The sequence below is a fragment of the Eriocheir sinensis genome, chromosome 32 (assembly GCF_024679095.1).
Source record: "Eriocheir sinensis breed Jianghai 21 chromosome 32, ASM2467909v1, whole genome shotgun sequence".
NCBI lineage: Eukaryota > Metazoa > Arthropoda > Malacostraca > Decapoda > Varunidae > Eriocheir > Eriocheir sinensis.
Genome location: NC_066540.1, coordinates 4,914,235 through 4,924,234, shown reverse-complemented (window position 1 = coordinate 4,924,234; position 10,000 = coordinate 4,914,235). Strand labels below are relative to the sequence as shown.

The 10,000-nt window shown below is 42.6% G+C and overlaps 1 protein-coding gene across 13 annotated transcripts in view; it reads left to right on the top strand.

Annotated features, from left to right (window-relative positions):
- LOC127006077 (uncharacterized) overlaps positions 1 to 10,000 on the top strand; it is a 115,903-nt gene that overhangs the window by 82,295 nt on the left and 23,608 nt on the right. The window lies entirely within an intron of this gene.

Here is a 10,000-nt window from a genome sequence, read left to right as displayed (position 1 = left end):
TGTGCCCACTGAACATTATACATATGGACAATGTGCCTAACGGATATTTCTCAATGCTAAAAACATCTTTCTTTATTTGAATAAAATATATATATATATATATATATATATATATATATATATATATATATATATATATATATATATATATATATATATATATATATTTATATTTATATTTATATTCTGAGTAATGGCAGGCATTATCTGCTTTTTGATGTTGTTCAGTCCGACCCCACGCTCACCACCTTATCCACTCGGCCACTGCCAACACCCACTTTTTCACTCAGTATGTATGGGGAAAATAGAATTTGGTACTGACTAGCCGCCATTTTATCCCACATACGCTCACACGTGGGGAAAATTCATTGTTTCCTGCCTATCACTCTCTTAATCCTCCTGATGACGTCCAGTTTCTGCTCTTTCGTCAGTGGGCAAATTTAATCTTGCCCGAGCTGTTCCCAGCAGGCTTTCAAGACATTGTTTAGCACATGTGTGGTGTTTGAGCCGACTCCTTGCTGTGTAGGGGCCGGGGGGTTAACTAGGGCTGCTTTCACAGTAATTTTGTTTTTGATCGTTACCAATGGCGGCGATCGCTGCTATAGTATTTCCACATAAAACTGGCCGATGGGGTAGTGGTGGCTGCGGGGTTAGCCTAGCCCCGCACCTTGCCACTCACTCTCAACACCTCTCGCTTCCTCTGCAGCCACCACTACCCCATAGGACAGTTTCATGTTGAAAACTATAACGTCAGTCGCCGCCATTGGTAATGATCAAAACAAAGTGACTGAAAGCGGCCCCTATATGTTGTATGCTCAGGTACCAGACGTAAAAAAACTTGGCTCGCCGTAATAAGTTTAATCTCGACCTGTAGATAACATTACATTTAGTATACATGATAAATTCCTACCATCATTACATCAGCACAAAATACCATCACCATATCGCCACACCAAACACCTGCACAATCACCAGATGGTCACACAAATACCATTACTATCATCATAAGGGTCACAGAGGCATCAGTACTCTCACCATATGGTCACAAACACCAGTACCATCACCATATGGCCAGATATTATCCATATAAACATTAACAATCATTCACTTACAACAATGCCTCCTCTCTGGTACCCAGCAGAAATCCCGTGAATCGGCACAGACTTGCCCGGATTCGTCGGTCCCTCCTAACAGCTGTCTGGCAGCACCATTAACACCATCACTAAAACCAACATCCTATATAAATATCAAACATTACAAGGGACATTGTAAAAGAGTAATCCAATCACAAATGATATGAATAGGCGAACCAGCTGTTACAAACTTAGTACCAGTGATATGAAGTTAACCCACATTTTCCTCAATTTGCATATATAATAATGACATACCTTATAAACACACAGAAGCTGCACTTCAGCACCATCAGAGTCACTTAATACATGCACAGATGCATTCCACCTCCCACGCCTCAGAGCATCGAGTGGATGTGAGGCGCCGACCAGCTAGCAACTGGCCATTGAGGCAGCACTGCCCGCCGCCACAATTCCCAGAGCTTACACGTCACCGCGAGCATCGATAAGCGCATTCTCCATAGAATGCGTAATTTCCACAAATACATAATGCATATACAAATAAACACATAGTTATTGGCAAATTCCCACAAATACATAACACATACAAATACACACATTATTACCAAGTACATCTAATAATACAGATGTGTACTCAACGCCGCCACATTCTGCCCAAAACGCCCAGTCTCGCCCAACCATTTACTTTCCTGCCAACCCGAAATCGACAAAATAATATTTGGCATGCATATTAATGCAATAATTAGTGGTGACCACCCACTTCAAAGATCTCTTCTCTCTCTCTCATTAGTTTTTTATACATCGTGTCTCTGATTTCTTCCCTTTTGGACTGGGCAGCAAGAAAGACAAAAGAAAGGAAAGGCTCTGGGGACACCAATTTAGATTTTTAAAAGCCAGTTTGCCAGCAGGCTGACATGTGGAGAAGTGGCACCTGCTGTAGATTTTCGTAGGCTAGTTAGCCAGATCACTTTCTTTTTTGCCTGCCAGAATAGACAGTTGGCCAGGTCCACTTTATATGAAAAAGGAGCAAAGGTGGGGTAAAAGATTGACGGAATAGATGCGGAGTGGTCGGAGCACCCCATGACTGTGACTTGAATTTGAGTGAGGGCCACGGCAGCCGATCATGAACATTCTTCTTGTTTACATCTATAAATTTTGTCTATATGATCATTCTGATTGTGAGGATAATTTGTAACTTACTGAATACAAAAAAATGCAGAAAGAGAGAGAGAGAGAGAGAGAGAGAGAGAGAGAGAGAGAGAGAGAGAGAGAGAGAGAGAGAGAGAGACGGGATAGAAATCCTCCCAAAACCAACCCAACTGCCACCATGAGATTTTCCCTCTTGAAAAAAAATCCAACCTGGCAACTCTGCGCTCATTTGGCAGGGCAGACCATGAACTGCATCATAGATGGTTTTACCCGTGTGATCTGAACACACGGTTCTGAAACAATACTGCGTCATAGGAAACTGTGCCTTACGAATCCACATCATACGATTGATTATATATATATATATATATATATATATATATATATATATATATATATACATATATATATATATATATATATATATATATATATATATATATATATATATATATATATATATATATATATATATATATATATATATATATAGAGTCACCACAGAGTTGGGTGTTCACTGGCGACACTTACGTCAAAGGCTGTGTGCCAGCCTCCAATCGACTTGTTGGAGTAAAGCAACTTTTGTAAAACTCTTTCATGTACATTCCAAAGTTCCTGCGGAAATATGGGCTGTCTTCTTTGTCCTCGCTGCACATTTCCAATCCACATATCCTCAAAATAGGTTAGAAAGTCTCCCAAAATTTTGTCCATTTCCTCATCCAGTGCAGACATAAATCGTTCATATATGTGGCTAACACCTTGTTAAGGAACGAATGCAAGTGTTTGAAGTGATTAAATCATGTTCATTTACGGGACACTGAGCATACCAGCTGGCAAGTCCTTTGGCTTTGATTCTTCGCCACACATTGCCCAAAGTGAAACAGACAACTACTGATTTGACTCTGGAAAGTATCTTGATAGAATTCAATGCTGCTCTTTCAGAGTCAAGTATCAGGGATGCTGGGTTTAAATTTTTCGTTCTCAAGAAAAGTCCATATTGCATTGTAGGCTCCTTTGTTCTTATGCTTTGTGACACAGAACACCAATGGTACTGTTCTTGATTCAGTTAGCATGGCATGAATAATGTATAAAGTGTTTAGTGTAGCATTTTGGGGAGGTGGTGGCTGAGTGGGTAGAGTGACGGTGCCTCGTTTAGGACGACGTGAGTTCGATCCCCGCCCAGAGACACCAAGGTGGGATTTTTCAGCCGCTGCCGAGTGGCTAAAGCTGGCGTCACACAGGGCAAATTTTGCCCAACATGTTGGTCGTTTTTGTTGGCTGTTGGGCAAAATGAACAACCAACAAGATCTGGTGGGTTGAGAAGAATGGACAACAGATGTGATGTCAGACTGGTCGGGAGGAAACGGGGTCAAATGACATTCGTGCTATAAGTTGTAAATGTAAATTGAAAATCAATCATCGTACATATTTACTCAAATTGTAAATGGTAAAACTCCAAAAACCGACGTACATGTGCAAGTATGTGTTTGTGATTTATTTGTCCACTGTGTAAAGTTATTTATAACACTCAAATGACTGTATGGTGGGTCACTGCCACCCGACCTCGCTACTTAGCTTTTTAATCCACTACCTGCTACTTAAATTTTGAGTAATTCTGAAATGTATTTGCTACTTCATGTTGAAATCTGCTACTTTTTGATGTGTGAGTAGGCTACTTATCGTCAAAAGAATCTGGCAACCCCGATCCCGGCCCCCGCCCGGGGGTAGAGTCTGTGCCTGGCGTGAGGTATAAACAAAGTTTAACAAACTAGCCATGGACGCCCCCAATGCCTCTTCTGGCGTTTCTGCAGTCGTAGCACATTCTTCATTATGTGCAATGCAGCAGTACAATCTTCTAAATCATCAGTATCCTTCCGATTCATGGTAAAGTGGCTGGAGATGATGCTGGTGTGGTGTTTGTTGTTGTTGGAGTGCGGCGTCAACACAACAGTGTTCAGGGTAGCAGTGTGATGCACAACATTGTTGGTTGGCGATTATCACCAACAAAAACGAGCAACATGTTGGCAGAAATTTGCCCTGTGTGATGCCAGCTTAAGACTACCCACATGCTGTCCAGAAGACCACCCATCAACTCAGACTCTAGATTTTAGGATTAAAGATGAGCTCCGGGGGCAGCATGAGCCAATGCAAGATGGCGCCACTTTAAACACTTGCCTGCACCACAACGGGCTGGGCCATACCACCAGGCCCCTCCAAACAAACCTACAGGCGCCATAGTTGAAGATGTAAAAAAAAAAATATAAATAAATAAATAAATAAAATAAATTGATAAATAAATTCCAAATGTCCGTTAGCCATAATGAATGGTAGCCATGGTGCCCGTAGGCATAATGTCCGGTAGGCAAACTGTCCGTAGGCACAATGTCCAGTAGGCACATTGTCCATAGACAAACTGTCTGTAGGCACACTTCTAGTACCCATAAAACAATAGAAGAATATTCCAAAAGAGAAATTGACTAGACAGGTCTTAATACTCTCCTCTTGAAAGTAAGTCATAGAAAGAAGGGAATACAGTTGAAGGAAGACTGAAGTTGAGTTTACCAGAGATAGGGATGAAATACTAGTTGAAATTTTTATTAATTCCTGCATTAGGAAGTTTGACATCATAGGACTGAGACCCAAGGGTATGAAGTCCTGTGGTGGTAGTCTTCAGGAGGCATACAGCTAACAAGTCCAATGGATCAGTTAACTTGAAAATAGCAGTAAAAGATTTAGAGAAATTAGACAGCCAGTCAGAGAAAGGGAGTTGATTAGGCAAAATACTTTTGACTGCTGTGTTCAATAGCTCTGTCTGAATGGTGTCCGATCAGCAAACTGCTTCAAGGAGGCAGTGGCAGAGTGCTTAATACAATGAAATAGTGAATGCAGACAGCTTGGGATTTCTGACTACTATTCTATCAAAGTTACCAAAGATCAACCATATGCCATTGTCATCAACCTTGACTGATTGTTACTCGCCCAAGAGGTGAGGGAGAGGGGGCCGGCAGTATGAACCAGGCAAACAAGATAAACGTTACTATAAAAAAGTGTGCTTACAAAGCTTGTGGCGAACCACTAGAATCCATTATAACAACCTTAAATGCCATAAATTTACACATTGAAAACAAGAAGTCTGAACAGTAGGTGAAAAAATGAAAATGAGTATAGTACTACGACGTTTTCCGAAGCAGATATAGTTATATGTAAAAAGTGCCTAGCTCAACTAGCAAAAGAAAACATATATTATATGGAGAAGATAATTTTAAATGTTGAAAAGTATAATTCAGGAACTTTTCATTTTGCTGTCTTGTTTACTGAAATGCCTTGCCTCATTGTGCTAACATTGTCTCAGCCTTCAGTCTCAGCTTCAGGAATGCTGGTGTGTGTGTGTGTGTGTATTTACCTACTTGTATTTACCTAGTTGTAATTTTACAGGGCCTGGGCTTACGCTCATGTGGTCCCGTCTCCGTATCTATAATTATCCAACTTTTCCTTGAAACTTTGCACACTCTTCACCGATACTATTTCTTCACTTAATCTGTTCCAAACCTCTATATTTCTTTGTGGGAAGCTATATTTCTTTATGTCTCTTGAGCATCTTCCCTTCCTCAACTTTTTACTATGTCCTCTAGTATTCCTGCTGGAAGGTTCCTCTCTTAGTAGCAATTTCTCGTTATCTACTTCTTCCATTTTACTCAATAGCCTATATATTTGTATTAGGTCTCCTCTTTCTCTTCTTTGTTCTAGTGTTGGCAAGTCCATTTCCTTTAGTCTCTCTTCATATGTCAGTCCCTCCAGTTCTGGAACCATTTTTGTTGCCATCCTCTGTATTCTTTCTAGTTTTACTATGTGTTTCTTCATATGTGGAGACCACACTGTTTCCGCGTATCCTAGTTTAGGTCTGATCACAGTAGTTATTAATTTTTTCATCATTTCTTTGTCCATGTAGTGGAATGCTATGCCTATATTTCTCACCATGTTATATGTATCACCGAAGATCCGATTTATATGACTTCCTGGTTGCATATAATCTTGCATTATTACTCCCAGGTCTCTCTCTTCATTTACTCTCTGTAATATTTCACCATCTCCCATTTTATATGTCCATTTTGGTCTTTCTACACTTTTTCCCATTTCCATAACGACATTTCTTCACGTTGAATTTCATCTCCCATTTCTGACTCCATTTCCAAATCTTGTTTAGGTCTTCTTGCAGCTCCTTGCAGTCTTCACTGTTTCTTATATGTCTTTGCAGTTTAGCATCATCTGTGTGTGTGTGTGTTTGTGTTTGTTTGTTTGTTTGTTTGTTTGTTTGTGTGTTGCAGGTAGGAGGGATGGGAGGGTTACGTATGTATGGTTGTCTGTAGCCAAAAAGTGTGTAGTGAGTGAGGGCTGTTTCTGAGAATTGCTGGGTTTGGGCTGGCTAGGTTTTATTGCTTTCAAGGGACCAAAGATCATTTGCTTGACATTAATTTATCAACCCTACCATTGGATGTGACTCACTAAGAGGAGATGGGGGGGGGAAGGGGCAGCATGATCCAAGCCTGTAAGGCGGGCGGGAAGGTAACTGCTATGTAGTTGTTGGCTGGTGAGGAAAGTGGTGTGTGTGTGTGTGCGTGTGTGTGTGTGTGGGGGGGGGGATTTTCCATTGGTACTTTGATAATCATACTCATTTATCTTCTTCCGCAGAACTCCTTCCTGAGACTTACATTCCTGTAAAAATGCTGCATCAGTCTTACGGTAATCTAATATTTAATATTATGTTGTGTGTTGATTAATATCGATCAGAGGATTTAATTTTCATAATGTCTATTTTTTTCACATATAGTATGTATCGCCTGCCTCCAAGGAGGGCGATGTTATTAATTGTGTGGATATTATACTATATACTTGTATAATATATATATATATATATATATATATATATATATATATATATATATATATATATATATATATATATATATATATATATATATATATGAGAATTAATGAATGAATAGAAATCACTAGAAAAAGAATATATGAATACTCTATACTATATGTTATTTGGTAAACTTATCTGCAACTATTTATATAATGCCTCTGGTCTAGTGGTCAGCGTGCCCGGCATTTACTCCACGGGCCTGGGTTCGAATCCTGGCCCGGGCAGTCGGTGTGCAGCTCACCCAGCTTTTCCTCCCTTTCGGGCTGGTTGACAAATGGGTACCTGGGAAAACCTGGAGAAGGTAAGCTGTGGTAACCCGGATGTCACACTGGCCCTGTGTCCCGGGTAATGGGCTCCCTCCCACCACAGCCTCAAGGGCCAATGTTACGGAGAAGAGCACTGAGGCCACGCGCTGCTACAGCGTATGCCCCCAACTTTATCTCTATTTATATAAAGTTATTATATAGTAGTACATTTTGTTCTAATAACAAGGTTTCATTAGTGTCATAAAAATCTTGCAGAATTTGGGAACAGTCTAAAGGGGCTATCATACTGGGCAAATTTTCCATCCATATCAATAGTTTTTGTGACCGTGTGTGCCTAATTAAACAAGAGTGCAATGTTGTGTCGGAAAGATGTATGTTATTGCCAGGTGTGGACATTTTTTCTGCGGCGACTTTAGTTGCTTGGGTGATGCTGTGAGAGACAGATGCACAGAGTCGCTTCCCTCTCTACTATATGCAGTTCTACACTGCAGCCTTGACAATAAATTTTTTTTTTTTTTTTTTTTTTTTTTTTTTCTGGTACCATGGCATCTGGAGCCAGAGCTATGACAAGTGTCTACCTACTTGATTCAGTCAAGTCTACTATCATGGGGAGCATGCTGCCAACATGCAAACAGGTGCTTCATTACTATCTCTACCTAAATCTTAACCAGAAGATGAAAAGAAAGGAAGCAGCGGCGGCAACGATCAAACCAATGAGTACCTTCTGGGATCAAGCATGTATTCCAATGCAGAAAGTGCAGCAAGCGAGAGAGAAAGTTGTACGACTACAAGATAACTGGAAAAGTCTAAAGAAGAACAAAAACAGGCAAATAGAAAAACAACAGAAGAACGAAAATGATTTCCTTCTGTCCCTTGCCCTTGATCGCCTCTTTGACATTGCACATGAAGATGCAATTTCAATGATTACAATCGCCAAGGACAGGGAGTTTCTACGAGCACAGAGGAGGAGGTGTGTTGGGGCACAATGGCAACAACACGGGTCATGTCTCTCGCCGTCAAGAAGAACAACAGCAGAGGGACGAAGAAAAGAAAGAAGAATGAGGCGCTCAACCTGAAAAGTGTAAACTGGAAGAAATAACTGAACTTGTATCCAGCTCTAAATCAAGTTCCAGCAGCTCAAGTCCCATTCATTCCCCTTTTCAGTGTCGTGGTGCAGAAGAGGCTGCTGACAGCTGTGTTCATTGCCATCTTCAGTCGTTATACCCCCAACAAAGTGCACCAGGAGCTCAAACAAAATCATGAATGCACAACTATCAGCTGCAATGGATAGGGCCAAGATATCTGATCGTGCAGGAGTTCATATACTTGCAGCAGCTGCAAAAACCCTTGGTCATGACCCCAAAGAGCTGGTGTTAAACCGTGAGTCCTTCATGGCGAGACCAGATGAGGTTTCGCAGAAGCTGCCATGAAATTAAAATTGTTCAGGCCTTTGGTGCCACTGGTTGTGTACTGGGATGGCAAGATGGTGCAGACAATGGCAGGTGGTGCTGCTGCTACAGGCGACCGACTTTCTGTTCTGGTATCAGGACGGGACAGCCTGCACGCAGCTTTTTCCCCACACACTCTGAGCATGCGCGAAAGCAGTCGCCTCTTGATCGGCGCAAGGATTCTCGCCCATGATTGGCCGCCTTCTCATCACCTGATACATGTAAACATTTCATCAGCTGATACATGTACGATAATATTAATGATGATAATAACAATGCTCCCTTCCTCCACTGTCCTCCCTGCCAGTGCACCACCCACCCCTCACTCCCTTCCTCCACTGTCCTCCTGCCAGTGCACCACCCACCCTCACTCCCTTCCTCCACTGTCCTCCCTGCCAGTGCATCACCCACCCTCACTCCCTTCCTCCACTGTCCTCCCTGCCAGTGCATCACCCACCCTCACTCCTCTCCTCCACTGTCCTCCCTGCCAGTGCATCACCCACCCCTCACTCCCTTCCTCCACTGTCCCTCCCTGCCATGCACCCCACCCACCCTCACCCTTCCCTCCACTGTCCTTCCCTGCCAGTGCATCACCCACCCCTCACTCCTCCCTTCCTCCACTGTCCTCCCCTGCCAGTGCATCACCCACCCTCACTCCCTTCCTCCACTGTCCTCCCTGCCAGTGCATCACCCACCCCTCACTCCCTTCCTCCACTGTCCTCCCCTGCCAGTGCACCACCCACCACTCCCCCTTTCCCTCCACTGTCCTCCCTGCCAGTGCACCACCCACCCCTCACTCCTTCCTCCACTGTCCTCCCTGCCAGTGCACCACCACCCCTCACTCCCTTCCTCCACTGTCTTCCTGTTAGTGCACCACTCCACCCTCACTCCTTCTCCACTGTCCTCCCTGCCAGTGCACCACCCACTCATTCTCTTCCTTTCCGATTGTACTGTTAGTGTGACTATATTTTTCTCATTAGCCTTAAGTTAGATTACTTTTCCTTTCCTCCACTGTCTTCCTGTTAGTGCAGTGCAGTGAGACAGGGACAGTGGAAGGGAGGAGGTGGGTGATGCACTGGCAGGAGGACAGTGGAGGAAGGGAGCATTAATATTATCATC